The following is a 16,174-nucleotide window of genomic DNA, read 5'->3' on the forward strand; positions in this document are numbered from 1 at the left end:
AATCCTCATCAGAGTGCGTAGACATTCTCTATGTCATCTTAAAAATCAGTGAATTTCGTACGCGGAACAAAAAAAGTATGCGGAAAATTCGGAATTTATTGGACTGAAATAACCCTAGAAGCTTTTACTACTGAAAATACACCTGGAAGTTACTCTGAATTGCTTCTTTCCATATAAAGCACACTACTAAAATATCAGACTGAAATCTTATGTAGAAAGAGTCCTCTTCTATCACTTTTCCTACACCTGTGGGTTCGCGGGTGCGAACTTTGTCGAACATGTGGATTTGCCGCTGTTTTACAGCCGGTTGCCCTTCCTAACGCCAACGCTACGTGGAGGGATGTATTCATTTTTGGGTGTTTCTGTGGTGGTTTGCAGCGTGTTGTGTTGTCTGAATATGAAGATGAGAGTTTTGGAACAAACAAGAACATCCAGTCCTAAAGCCAGAAGAATTAATCAGACGCGATCAAAATCCCCATCTTGGCTGGGAATCGAACCCGGGACCCTTTGGGTCGAAAGCTTCAATGCTGACCATACAGCCTATTCTTAGAAATTGAACAGAAACGAATAGGATCGCCTACATCACCTATTTGCAAGTATTTGGACCACGACCTTAGCTTTCGGATGTATAATATGAATCCCTCTTATGGTACATATTATCTATTGTTACAAAGAATGGTACAGTCTTGAAGAAAACTTGTAATTTGTAGAATGGCAGAAATCCAGGCTAGTAGTAGTAGTAGTTTCTCCCAATATTGGAAGACGTTAAGCAAATAAGTCAATCGATTCTTCTGTGGGTTCTTGTTCCAATAGGCTTCGTTCTCTCCGAGAGAGAGAATTGTTCACTTTGTGTCTAATGATGTATCTTTCTAGAATGTCTGTTGAATCTGGGTTTGAGTTTTCCAGGTACTAATGAAATGAAATGTCGTATGGCTTTTAGTGCCGGGATATCCCAGGACGGGTTCGGCTCGCCAGGTACAGGTCTTTCCATTTGACTCCCGTAGGCGACCTGCGCGTCGTGATGAGGATGAAATGATGATAAAAACAACACATACACCCAGCCCCCGTGCCACTGGAATTAACCAATTAAGGTTAAAATCACCGATCCGGCCGGGAATCGAACCCGGGACCCTCTGAACCGAAGGCCAGAACGCTGACCGTTTAGCCAACGAGTCGGACTTCCAGGTACTTAAGTTCGTCAAGCCAGGTTGTTGATTTCTTAAGTGAGGTTATAGTCTATTATCCTTTTCGTCAATCGATTTTCTGGAAATCTGTTGAGATGACCGAAGAATTTCATTCTTCTTTTCCTAATGTCAATGTTTGAGAACTTTTCTGTCTTCTTTTCTGCTGGTCATATGACTGGACAACTGTCACTTCGGTGGCATAAGTCCCCTTAATGCACTTTGTGTCCTTTGGGTTCGTTTTTATTGTTTTTAGGTTTACATAATCCAGAAACGAACGTATGAAAGTGATGAATTCGTACCCTGTACATGAGAATCACTCATTAGTAACAATGATGGAATCAGGCAGTTAGCAAGTCATTAGCATATCCATATACGCGAAAATGCGTGGAGGAATAACTCGGTTTGCGTTCGTGTAAACATCAAAGTGTTAAAAATTCATTTACGCCACGAAAAAGAATGAAATTTACTTGCTTAAAATATGTAAAACTATGTTAAAATAAACCGGTTACAATGTAGCTCTTTGATCTGAACATGACTTCCTACCTCTCCTGATAGCAGCATTAGCATAATTCACACAGCTGCAGCTTATGTAATGTCAGTAGAATGTTAGCACGTGCTTGATGCGACGCACGCAAGCCTCAAGGTCCCTTAAAGATCGAACTCACGCCACCCACTACATGCATTCCGCTACGTAACCTTTCATTACTTAAGAACAACGTTATATACTGATTTTAAGATAAGCAGCACATTCATCAACGTATGCAAATGGTTCTATGTGGACAAATTAAAACTTGATTTCCTTAGAGTGGTAATTGGAATTCTGTATTGAAGGTTTTGGGAACGAATCCTGACAGCGCTACTTCGAATTATAACAGTTCTTAAATTTTGGAAAGGGAATATTATCTGCGGTTTGAGCTGTGAGCTTGCATTCGGGAGACAGTGTGTTCGAATCCTATTGTCGGCAGCCCTGAAATGGTTTTCCATGCTATCCCATTTTCACACGAAGACAAATGCTAGATATATACCTTAATTACGGCCACGGTCACTTCTTTACTATTTATAGGCCTGTCGTATCCCACCGCCGGCATAAAACATGTCTGCTGGTGCGACGTGAAATAAACAGGAAACAAAATCTCAGCATTTAGGTGTTGTTAAATGACATTAGAACCTATTCCCATAGTTCTTTTACAGCCGTCCCAATCGTCCAATGCAATGTACGTCCCGAAATCAATTGCACGTTGCACCACCATGTGCGCCAAACATACATCGCTGGTACCGGCAATTCTCAGACATAGGGCGCCTATGCAAGGTGAAAAGTGTTGGTTGACGACGCGAAGATCAAGAATCCAATAGCCATTCTTGGAAGTCATCCACATGGGCTAGTAGGGAGTTACAGCTTTCAGAATCAAAGATTGCCAAGGTGATGGTAAAGCATATGAAACACACACAGTGCAAGGTTCAACTCCGAGCGATGTTTCCTCAACTATATTATCCCATGCATGTGGATAGGCCTGTGGGAGCTGATGACCTCGTGCAACTCCGATGGTCATCCAAATCACGCGATATCACACCGAGCGACTTCTTCTTGTGAGTCTTCGTGAAGAAACATACTTAAGTTTCACCTTTGCTCATGGACCACAGACCTCTTCAACCACATTCATCGAGCTGTGGCGTCAAGCCCTCCAGATTTGCTCTAGCATGTGTGAAATGGACTGGGCTATCATTGTAATGTGAAACGTGCGACCAGCGGTACATAAATTGTAAGACTTTGAAGCTATCATCACAGATATTTCCATTTTATCCGTCATGGAATGCAATGTGTTTAACCCTCGAGCACTCGCGCTAGCGCACTGAGTGCGCCTCGTTTAAATAAACGGATGTCCACTGTCGCACCAACAATCTGCTGAATTGTGTTAGGTATTCCTACAGTACAGTTTTAGCTATCTGTGTGAGAAGTCAAATAAATATTTCTCCAACAGAAGCGAATTAAACTGCGTTTTAAATTCACCGTGTCACAACTGGCGGACTCACTGCGCCACGCGCATCATCATGTAAGTATATATTTATTTACAAATTACTTCTGTATTCACTAGTATTGTCTTGCATTAGTTTTATGTGGATTGTTTGTTGATTTCTACACGATTCTCCAATAATCGTTCCGTTTATTTAGGGCTGCAAGGTATCTGTCAATTCCACAGCTGAACTGGTTACTGAATGATGATGCTGATTTCTACAAAGCAGATGACTGTGAAAATGAGGAAGACAATTTTGAAATTGAAAATGAGGAATTAATTTTCAGTGAGCATTACTCAGAAAGTGATGAAAGTTCTGGTGAAGTTGTGTTAGGCAAAAGTGATTGTTTCATAGGAAGGAACAATATTCTAGTGGATCCTCTAAGACTAAAGAAACAAATATTGTCAAAATATTTCCAGGACCAAAGGGTGAAGCTCGGGGTGTAACAAGTGAACTGTCTGCTTTTCACAAAATTATTGACGTAAATATGATTGACAATATTGCAAACTTCACGTGTTTGTACATAGCTACCAGGTTGGGATAACAATATTATATTGTAATGTAATTAGCGAGGTAAAATATAGACCAATATTATGAAAAATATTTCAAGAATTAATTGATGAACGATAAAACATAGAATTTACTTAACTTCGATGAAAACATAAGCATACATAATAGAGGACTCAGTGCGCGACGCGAGTGTGGGAGTGATGGAAAAGAACGCGATCGCTCGAGGGTTAACTTAGGTGAAAATAATAGGGATACTTTCACTTAAAATCGTAACATTCTTGTAGGCTTTAATCTATCTCTTTACTACCATACACTACCTAATCAAAAGTATCCGGACACCTATATGTAAGGCGGAATTGAACCCTAGATGTCACGAGAGGCGGACCCACTGTGTTGCCAGTGGAGAAACAGTAACAGGTAGAATGGGTTGGTCAGGACAGTTCAGTGATTTCAAACGTGGACTAGTCATTGGATGTCACCTGAGTAACAAAGCCATCAGAGTCAATTCAACCCTTCTAAAGCTGTACAAGTCGACTGTTGGTGATGTAATTGTGAAGTGGAAACGTGGAAGAAACAACCGCAGCTGAACTAAGACCAGGCAGACCTCATTTAATGACGGGCAGGGACCGTCGAGCATTGCGGAGTGTGATTGTAAAATATCGCCAGAAATCATCGAAAGGAATCATTCATGAGTTCCAAGTGCTACCAGTAGTCCAGTCAGCACACTGACTGTGCGTCGGGAGTTAAAAAAAATGGGGTTCAATGGTCGAGCTGCTTCATAAGGCAAACATTTCTGTAGCCAATGCTAAGCGATGCTTGAAGCAGTGTAAATAGCGACGCCATTGGACAGTCGATGACTGGAAACAAGTGATTAGGAGTGATGAATCACGCTATACCCTGTGGAAATCTGATGGAAGGGTTTGGGTTTGGCGAATGCCTGTAAAACGTTACCTGCCATCATGCGTAGTGCCGACAGTGAAGTACGGAGGAGGTGGTGTTAAGATATAGGGATGTTTTTCATGGTAAGAGCGTGTCCCGTTATTGAGCTTAAGAACACGCTTTATGCGGAAGGATATGAACATGTTTTAAGCTATTATGTACTGCGTACAATAGAGGACCATTTCGGAGACAATGATTGTTTCCATTAGCATTACAATGTGCATCTGTGAGGCATTGATTTGTGAACAGTAACATTCCTGAAATGGACTGGCCTGCCTACAGTCGCGACTTGAACTCAATGGAATGCCTTTGAGATGAGTTAGAACATGGCCTCTCAAACGCCCAAACTCTCACGTGTGCAGAGCGAGGTGCATAGACTCTGTGCACTGTGCATCGGTACGCTTCGCCTCAACTCGGCTTGACTCGGATGGTGTAGTGTGCTGAGAGCGACGAAGCGTTTGGTGGTAGACGACGTGTTTATCAGTGAAACAGATAAGCGCACGACAACTACATAATAATGGAGCAACCTGTTTCGAAGAAAGCAAAGACTTCCGAAAGTCCATTTCAATCGAACTGGGATCTTCCGTATTTTTTTTTGTCTGTCGTGACGATAACGCCAAATCCTTAATCTGTGGGACGATAATTACGTGCGTAAAAAATCGTCTACTGAAAGACACTACAACAGACTACATTCGGAAAATTATTGTGAAATCATAGGACACGTCAGAGAGAAAGAATTAAGGAAGTTGAAACATCTTGAAGAAGAACATTCTATATCCACAAATGAGGTTTGTTCCAGTACTGTAGCATTTTCATTTTGGTTACGGGTTCTGCATTTTTTAAAAATTATGTTTACATTCCTCTCAAACATGTGTGTGTATTTCTAATTCACTTTTTTTTAAATTTTTTAATAACACTGGTAACCTTGTCCCATACAACTGAGCGTCTCCGCTCACCACACGTAAACATTTCGCAGTGGGGGAGAAACAGCAGTGAAGGTGAGGAACGCGGAGACAGGCCGAACGGGTGAGACAGGTGTAGGGAGAGAGGAGTCGGGGGTCTGCACTCTAGTCAACCAAGCGAAGTCGTCTTTTGCACCGTGCACAGTGCATGCACCACGCGCATGCACCCTGAGAGGCCCTGAGTTAGAACGTTGACTTCGCTCCAGACCCCAGCGTCCAACAAAACTAACTTCTCCGATTTCGGCTGCTGAGGAAGAATGGGATGCCATTCCACCACAGACCTTCAGATACCTCATTGGAAGTCCCCAGGGGGTTAAAGGTGTCATAAAGACCAAGGATGAATCTATCCCATGTTTTTTGTTTTAATGCTATTTGTTCGGGGCGTCGACCTATTGAGAACTGTTACGCCTACTTGCACCATGTGATATGAATCTGCGTGTAGTTGTAATGGAGGAAGTGTAGAGTGTTGAATGTGAGGAAAGGAACATTAAGGACGACGCAAACACCCAGTCTCCATAAATCATTTACAACTAAAAAACCCTGACCCCGCCGGGAATCGAATCCGAGCCGCCGGGTGACAGGCGGACGCGTTGCCCCCTACACCACAGGGCCAATATCCAATAATAGGGAACGTGACACGGGTAAAGTGTAAGTGAATTTTCAGATAGATGTCCGGATACTTTTGATCAGGTGGTACACTTGAAATCTCAGTAATCATCGATTCGTATTCTGTTTACCGTCCAGGGTCAGTTTTTCCCTCGGACTCGGCGAGGGTTCCCAAATATATCGCCTCAAGGGCAGCGTCCTGGAGCTTCAGACTCTGGGTCGGGGGATACAACTGGGGAGGATGACCAGTACCTCGCTCAGGCGGTCTCATCTGCTATACTGAACAGGGTCCTTGTGGGAGGGGATGGGAAGATTGGAAGGGATAAACAAGGGAGTGGGAAGGAAGCGGCCGTGGCCTTAAGTTAGGTACCATCCCGGAATTTGCCTGGAGAAGAACTGGGAAACCACGGAAAACCACTTCCAGGACGGCTGAGGTGGGAATCGAACCCACCTCTACTCAGTTGGACTCCCGAGGCTGAGTGGACTCCGTTCCAGCCCTCGTACCACTTTTCAAATTTCTGGCAGAGCCGGGAATCGAACCCGGACCTCTGGGGGTGGCAGCTAATCACACTAACCACTACACCACAGAGGCGGCTCAGTGATCATACCATACAAACATTTCTAGATCCAGTGATTTCTTCAAGCTGGTTATAGTACATGTCGTGTATTAGAAAGTATGTTTTCGAAGGGGAGGATTTGTTCGAATTCCATGGCAGCTACCTGTCCAGTTCTAGCTATTTCCGATCTCAGCGTCACCAGAAATTAGCATATGTTACAGCGACGTTGAACAGATACAACAACAAGAACAAAAAATCGATTTTGATTTCATTTTATGGTTATACACACCATACTATTTAGGTTTACAAAATATTCCCTGATGTGTCCATTAAAATAAAGATAAAGGAAACATATGTTCATTATTCTCACGGGATCTACTGATTCACGAGAGTTATGAAAAACATAGAAGTGCCTTTTCTCACGAAAATCTGGCTTTCATTGTCCGAAATTCGAAGTGTGACCACCTGGGATGATTATGAAGAAGGATATGAAGAAGTAATAACCTAGAGAGAGTGACAGTTATTTCTGTAAAATATTGATAAAATGTAGAGCCTCCGTGGCTCAGGCAGCAGCGCGCCGCTCTCTCACCACTGGGTTCTGTGGTTCAGATCCCGGTCACTCCAAGTGCGATCTATGCTGGAAAAAGTGGAGGCGGGACAGGTTTTACTCCGGTTACTCTGGATTTTCCTGTCATATTTCATTCCAGCAACACTCTGCAATATCATTTCATTCCATCTGTCATTCATGAATCATTGCCTCAGGGGAGTGCGACAGGGTTCGGCAGCCGGCACAATTCCCATCCTGGCCGCTAGATGGGGACTTCATTAATTCCATTCCTGACCCGGTCAAATGACTGGAAACAGGCAGTGGATTTTAATTTTTCATTGATAAAATGTCTACATCCTTTGTTTAATCTCAACTTATAGACTCGTGTCTCAGAACTTTTGATTCAGAAAAGATGCGCTGCGTTTATGAGGAAATACTAGTCGTTCCCCTTAAATCTGCGTGAGGTAGGAGTTGTGCAACATCAGAAGGAAGCAACTCTATTTCGGTAGCCGGAGCTCCAAGCACGTATTAGCCGGAGACATTTAACACTCGCGTTTATTATGATAACGTGGTCATTTCAGTCAGCAACTTTATCGTAAAAGTGTTAGTTCCTCTCAATCGACCGATGGTCAACATCTGGAACTAAAAATGTTTTCTCTTAATTTCATTAGTTGTATAGTGAGGTGCTGCAGACACTCAGATAAGTGCTTCGGCGACTGGTGGGATTAAAATATCTTCCATTTGTAAACTCCCATTTGTGGTTACATCTGTTGAACGTTTTTTCAAGGAACACAGCTAAAATAAACACATATACATGAGAAAACGTGCAAGTGAAGAACTGAACATTTTGTACTAGAACTGTATTTTATGTAAAGCCGTTCAGAAACGAATCGCGACAGATTATGAAGTAAAATATGACGAAACTCTAAACACCACTTTGATAATTGTCTTCGTGTGTCCCTAACAACCTAAATAACATATTAATAATAATAATAATAATAATAATAATAATAATAATAATAATAATAATAATAATAATAATCTGTATATTAAAAGAGTTCGCTAAAGGAGCTTTAGCAAATCCGTCCGTCCGTCCGTCCGTTCTTCTGGACCGATTAGCTTCATTTTTGTTTCATTCTCTCCGGAATTGCCTACCGGTTAATAATGATTTTGATAGGGCTCTAAGTTCAGCCAACGTTGAGTAATCCTAAAATCAAATCATTAAATGATCACTCCAATAATTGCAGGCGAAGATTTACCCTAACCCGCAATACATTCTGTACTTGGCAGGTTACTTAGCGACCAACACTTTGATTAATACAGTATTCTGATACATGTGATTTTCATCCTTAGCAACGTCATTGCATGCAGCCATGTTTGATTACCAGCTGTCAAGCCAGAGAGTATTACACTGCCTCTGATCACGGAAGAATATTCTCTGCTAGATATTCTTTGATTCTACAACCTTACTCAGCTTCCAAATATATTCAAAAGATGGCAGAACGTTCCTAATTAATAACTTACATGTTGCTAAGAGGAAGGAATCTGCGTACAAACAGACCCCAAGATGACATACGTCATGAACATTATCTGGGAAAACCTATCAAATGATAACCTAGCTATACTAGGAAGAGTTAAGGCCATGTTCTCTGCCTGGCAAAAAAGGAAAAGAGAAAAAAAACGGCTCGTTGGAGACTAACCTATGATTTTACAATGCTTAGTAAACCTAAAGGTTCCACCTATTCAATACGTTATCATAATGGTCTATTTAGAACATCATATATTTATTTAACTTATTATAAAATACATCTTTGGGACCGGTTTCGGCAATCCACTATGACATCATCAGCCATTGAGTTTTTTATAGCAAGGAACATTCAAAAAATTAAAAATATGCAATAGCAAGTCCTATTCTTACATGAAAAACATTAAAAATATAGCTAAATAGCATAGGCCCATTGTACTATACAAATAACATGTCTTTTTTGAAAAATACAATATTATTTAGTGCATCTAAAATTATTTTTTTATATATAATTGGAAAAGTCTATGATTTGGTGTACCTTATGTACAATAGATCCATGTAAAATTGATAAAAGAATCTGTTTTTGCCATTTAAACCACAGTTTTTAAAACAAGAAGTCCTATTTTACATGGAAAATATTAAAAATTGGCTAGTTAGTATTAACCTTTCTTATGTTATACAAGTAACATGTCTTTTTAAAAAAATATAGTATTATTTGGTGCGTCTAGAATTATTTTTAGGTGCTTAAAAAGACTATGGTTTGATATAGTTGATACACAGGAAATTTTCTATAAAATTGATGAATGATTCTATAAAAACATCTGTCATTTTTAAAGCACAGTTTCTTAGTTCCTCATAATATGCGACTTGTACTGTTTTAGATAATAAATACAGGTTCCTCTTCCTTAAAACTTATTGACACAACAGTCTGTTTGACTATGTAAGGAGTAGCAGATTCTGATATGTTTTTTTCGTGTTTGAGTATTTGAACCTTGCTTCTAGTATTTTCCAATATAAATAACTGTGTGGCTGAGGCCGAAACTATGGTTGAGATCTTGAATATTATTTTATGTGCCAGGTGGAAATGGGCCGTAAATAGTGTTAATCTCGAACCAGTACGGACCTAAAAAAAGGAAATAGTGAAATGAGTATGAGTTATTGAGAACGATACGCGGTACTATAGAAAAGAATTGAAGATATGAAACTCACCTCAGGTTGAATGTAACAGCGTGCAGAGAGAGTGAGGAACAACTGCTGAATGTCAAACGCCAACCAGCCGTCTCAGCTGTAAGGCGGGGTGTATTATGTAGGGGAAGGGGACGCAGGAGAGGTTGCGTTCGCATGTGCCTGTGTGTCAGGGGGGCGTGGGCTTTGCCGGGGATAGTAGGCTAGCGCGCTACGTAATATTTTATGTACTGATTGATTTTTAGGAATTTTTAAACTGTTAATCAATGAAATAAGCATGTCAAATAAAATTGTAGGTTTTTCCGAAATAGCGTTTAGATTGTAATTGGGATTGTAATATTGATCTAAAGTAATGTAACATTGCTCTGTTAGGTCTAGGAGTGGGCCTATATTTATTGTTTCGATGATGTCCAAGTCATTGTTGATACCGTAAAAATTGTGTTTGTATTCCTGTATGTGCTGACCTATTGCCGAAAATTTATCTATATTTTATGGCATTGACATGTTCATTGTATCTGATATTAAATGATCTTCCAGTCTGTCCAAGGTAAACACTGGTACAGTCGTTGCAATGAGACCTATATACACCTGATCTATCAAATGGGTTTTGTATATTAACCGATTTGGAGTTGTAAAAAATATCTAAATTTCTATTATTGGTTTCGAAGGCAATATTGACATTTCTTTTTTTTTTAAATATTGGTTAAACGGAAAATGTCAGAGTTAAAAGTAAAAGTAGCATATGTTTTTGTTTTGGGTGGTTTTTTTTTTGGTAATTTAGTATTAGGTTGATGTTTAAATTTATTTATTATGCGTTCTATAAAACATTTGTTGTAGCCATTATAAGATGTTACATTCAACCTGAGGTGAGTTTCATATCTTCAATTCTTTTCTATAGTACCGCGTATCGTTCTCAATAACTCATACTCATTTCACTATTTCCTTTTTTAGGTCCGTACTGGTTCGAGATTAACACTATTTACGGCCCTTTTCCACCTGGCACATAAAATAATATTCAAGATCTCAACCATAGTTTCGACCTCAACCACACAGTTCTTTACATTGGAAAATACTAGAAGCAAGGTTCAAATACTCAAACAAGAAAAAACACATCAGAATCTGCTACTCCTTACATAGTCAAACAGACTGTTGTGTCAATAAGTTTTAAGGAAGAGGAACCTGTATTTATTATCTAAAACAGTACAAGTCGCATATTATGAGGAACTAAGAAACTGTGCTTTAAAAATGACAAATGTTTTTAAAGAATCATTCATCAATTTTATAGAAAATTTCCTGTGTATCAACTATGTCAAACCATAGTCTTTAAGCACCTAAAAACAATTCTAGACGCACCAAATAATACTATATTTTTTAAAAAGACATGTTACTTGTATAACATAAGAAAAGGTTAATACTAACTAGCCAATTTTTAATATTTTCCATGTAAAATAGGACTTGTTGTTTTAAAAACTGTGGTTTAAATGGCAAAAATAGATTCTATTATCAATTTTACATGAATCTATTGTACATAAGCTACACCAAATCATAGACGTTTCCAATTATATATAAAAAATAAATTTAGATGCACTAAATAATATTGTATTTTTCAAAAAAGACATGTTATTTGTATAGTACAATGGGCCTATGCTATTTAGCTATATTTTTAATGTTTTTCATGTAAGAATAGGACTTGCCATTGCATATTTTTAATTTTTTGAATGTTCCTTGCTATAAAAAACTCAATGGCTGATGATGTCATAGTGGATTGCCGAAACCGGTCCCAAAGATGTATTTTATAATAAATAAATATATGATGTTCTTAATAGACCATTATGATAACGTATTGAATAGGTGGAACCTTTAGTTTACTAAGCATTGTAAAATCTTGAGTCAATACGGACAAAAAATGTTTTTAATACTAAACTAACCTATGAGCTCACAAGACAACCGTTCTATACAGAAGAACTGCGATTAAAAATACCATTGCCTTCTATGACACAACACCAAGATTTACATTAAGAACTGCAGGGGAAAAAATAGAAAATATGGATAGATTTTTACCAAACAGACGACATGATGACATGCGAATGGATGTATTCTCACTGCGAACTGCGGTATACCATAACGCACTTCTTAATAAATGCTCGTAAAACCATTGAAAAAGGCATGCAAAACAATATGACTACGGCAGGTAGATCAAGATGAGATACATGACCTATTTATACGGAATGCTATGGAGCAACACGGGTGCTCTAATAATAATAATAATAATAATAATAATAATAATAATAATAATAATAATAATAATAATAATAATAATAATAATGTATATAATTTAAGACACAAAACCTATTTCTTAGGACAGTTCTACAAATGCTACTGAAACTGAACGTATTACCAAGGTTTGTCCGCAGTAATATTTTTGGCTGATTTTAAATTTTACATGCGGGCTAATGACCTAGATGTTTGGTCCCTTCAAACAACAAGCCTATGCATGCGTACCCATTAGTCCCCTTTCTTGATACGGGGTCGGGGACGAGGTGAGATTAATTTACATCGCATGTTTTACGGTCCTCCTTTTTGCCAATCTCACTTGACGAGCTAACGTAGATGAAATGAATGATGGCGAATGAAAGTGGGTAAGGAGGTGGAAAGGATCAGCTGTGGCCTATGAATAGGAACTGACCCGGAATTCGCCTAGAAGTGTAAACGGAAAACCATTAAAAACCATTCTCATGACAGCCGCCGGTGGGATTCAAACCCACGCGTCCCCCGAATTCAAAGCTTGGCTCCATAGCCGTAGCGCGGCCACACCACTCGCTCGTGTTCCTAAATAAATAACTATCAAAAATGATGTATTAAAAATACCTCCATCTTTATCTGGGCATATTATGGCCTTCAAAAATGGTGAGCACTGTGCTCAGTAGCGAGTAACGGCGCACGTAAAGACATAGAGAGTAATGCAGTGTTGAAAACCTGCGCGGTTTGGTTTAAACAATTCATTACGGGAGACAGGGTGGCGATCCAAAAATGAACAAAGAAAAATTTTCTCAAAGACTAGAAGGCTAATTAGCAAGCTATAATATTGCATGTACCTTGTCCCTATCATGTAATGGAGCGGACTAACTAAGTGACGTACAATTGCCACGGGGGTTATGTGGCTCCTGACCGAATGGTCATAAGTTACCTGCGGTCCAGAATGCTCCCGAGGTACTATAACAACCGTAGTAAAATCAGCTAACTGACAAGTGGAGGCCTCAGCCATATATTCATCGATTTCGTTCAAACTTCGTGATGTTATATACTTGAAAAATAAGCAGGTATATGTTAGAGAGTTTGTACCATTGACCCTCATTTAACGAGGAAACCCCTTCGGATTAAACAGTCTACATTTCTGTTGGCAATTTGCGTGAGTACCTGTAGCAACCGCATGGTCCAGTGGTATGCGTCTTTGACTTCCATCCCAGCGTGTAGGGTTCGAGGTACACCAGCTCATTTTCATTTTCTTTTTTACATTTTCCTTTCCACGTGAAAATGTCCAGAAAATCAACAAAATCATGTGCCCACATTCGTTTTGTAGCTCCGGAACTTAAGATCCTATCTGAACGGTTAAGGTATCCTTTGACTGAAAATATGGAGCATGAGAGGAAATATGACACTCGGTGAGCCTTAGTAAATACGGGCGTAGGGGGGGGGGTAGGAAGAGAGAATCTTCAAAATATAGAAGATTTTGAGGTCTATGATTAGGTTTGCGTTATTTATTTTATTTATTTATTTATTTATTTATTTATTTATTTATTTATTTAAATACACTCATGTTCTCTGAAACCAGAACACCTTGAAAGACTAGAGATAGGAAGTTCATATTAGTATGTTCTGAAAGAATGATTAGCATTTGAACCATGTCGGCCCTCAGGTTCAAGGTCCACATCGATATCTCGGCGCACAACCACCAACTGGTAAAATGTGTCGGCGGCTCTCGTTGTCGCTATAAACCGAAGGTAATGGATCAGTGTGACTTGAGCAGACGTGTATGATGCCTCGCAGACGTATGCGAGAACCGTGCCGACAAATGAGTGAGTTTGGCATGAGAGAACGTGATTCATCCATCCCGGAAATTGCTACTCTTGTGCGACGAAGTGTGTCGGCAGTACAACAGGTGTGTACAGAATGGTTTACAGAAGACCGTAGAACAGGACGAGATGGATCTGGTCGCATCACCAGACCCCCACCGAGAAGATCGACACCTAATCCGAATGGCATTGTAGGACAGATCTGCGTCCTCCTCGGCGCTGGCGCAACAGTGGATCAATGTAACAGATCCTACACTATCAGGAGTGACAGTCTGTCGCCGTTTATTACGGTCTGGGTTACCGGCGCGCCGTCCACCTCTCCACCTACCATTGACTAATGTGTATAAATATTTTAGACTCCAATGGTGTATGGAACGACGTCACTGGGGACAGGAATGGCAGCAGATAGTGTTTTCGGACGAATCCATGATCAATTTGTTCGAAAATATTGGCTGCATTTCGGTTCGCCGCAGACAGGGGAAGGGGCATCGCATTGACTGCATTCGCACAAGACATACAGCGCCAATTCATGGCCTTATGGTGTGGGGTGCTACAGGATTGGCATACAACCACAAATCACATTTGGTGCGTGTCCAGGGCACTGTGACCAGTTTGACCTACGTTAATGACATCCTGCGACCCGTGGCCATACCCTTTCTGCACGACACCCCGGACGCCATATTTCAGCAGGACAATGCGCGTCCAATGTTGCTGAACGAGCACGTGGTTCCTTGTTGTCACAGGTTGTCAGAATGTTGCCCTGGCCCGCTCGATCACCGGACTTGTGGCTAATCGAAAATGTGTGGGATATGGTGAAACGACAGGTGTGGCGGTGTGACCCATTGTCAACCACTAAAGATGAACTGTGGAACCAGGTGAGTGCAGCATGGATGACTATACCCCAGAACGCCATTCGCGCCTTATATGCGTCGATGCCATCACGCATGGAACATTTAACAGTGTCCATGGAGGACCCAGTGCCTACTAGGCAACAGGACACATGCTGAACCCAGCTGACCGAAATACTAATCATTTCTGCAGAACATACAGTACTAATGAACAAGTCCTGTGATTGTGAATTTCCTATCTCTGGTCGTTCAAGGTGGACTGATTTTTATGAACATGAGTGCACAAGTCCTATTTTAATGGCGGGACTCGAACTTTGAAGCCTACTTTTCTGTCCGATCGTAAATTCACCCACATTTGAAATATGACAACTTAATTTACTTCTATTTTGGTAATATTTAACTAGAGTGACCTAACTACCTCAAGTACCTGTTTATAGTACGGATTTATGAGCACTTCATTTTTGATTATAGGTGTCTTGTAATTATATATGTGCCTTACAACATGCAATTGTTCTTGGCTTTCTAGACCGGGGCTGCTATCTCACCGTCATATAGCTCCTCAATTGTAATAATTTAGGCTGAGTGGATCTCTATCCAGCTTTCAGATCCAGCTAAAACTCCCTGACGTGGCCGGGAATCTAATCTCTGTCCTCCGAGTAAGAGGCAGGCACGCTTTCCTTACACCACAGAACCTTTAAAATTGTGCAAATTAAAATTTAACCTAATAAATGAATCGTTGCGAAAATTTTAACTTGATCATTAATTCTAGACATAATACACGAGATAAGCTTAACGAACTTAACTCTAGTGGCTGAACCTTCTACGATACTGTCACTTTACGTCATAGCTTCAAGACCACGAATCCAACCGTGTATCAACCCTAATGTAGACGTAGGCCCTATGTGTAAGCGTGATGGAAGTAGGTAGAAGATGGGATTTACCCCCAGGCGGATAGGAGAATATGCCATTTGAGCCTAAGCATTCTATCGGAAAGATCAGCGCACATCTGCTCATAATTTATTTAATACTAGACCTATTGCACGTATGTATGGCTATCAAGAGAAAGTCATGGGTTTGGTAGTATTTCAGAAGAGAGCCAGAAATAAAGTATAATATAATATTTATTCCCAGTATATTAGTTCGTAGAGTAAAAATTACATCAGGCATGATTCGACATTTGAACAGCTACGAGTTATTTCAAGGAATTCAATATCGATAGATCTTC

This window comes from Anabrus simplex, chromosome 5, assembly GCF_040414725.1.
Source record: "Anabrus simplex isolate iqAnaSimp1 chromosome 5, ASM4041472v1, whole genome shotgun sequence".
Taxonomy (NCBI): domain Eukaryota; kingdom Metazoa; phylum Arthropoda; class Insecta; order Orthoptera; family Tettigoniidae; genus Anabrus; species Anabrus simplex.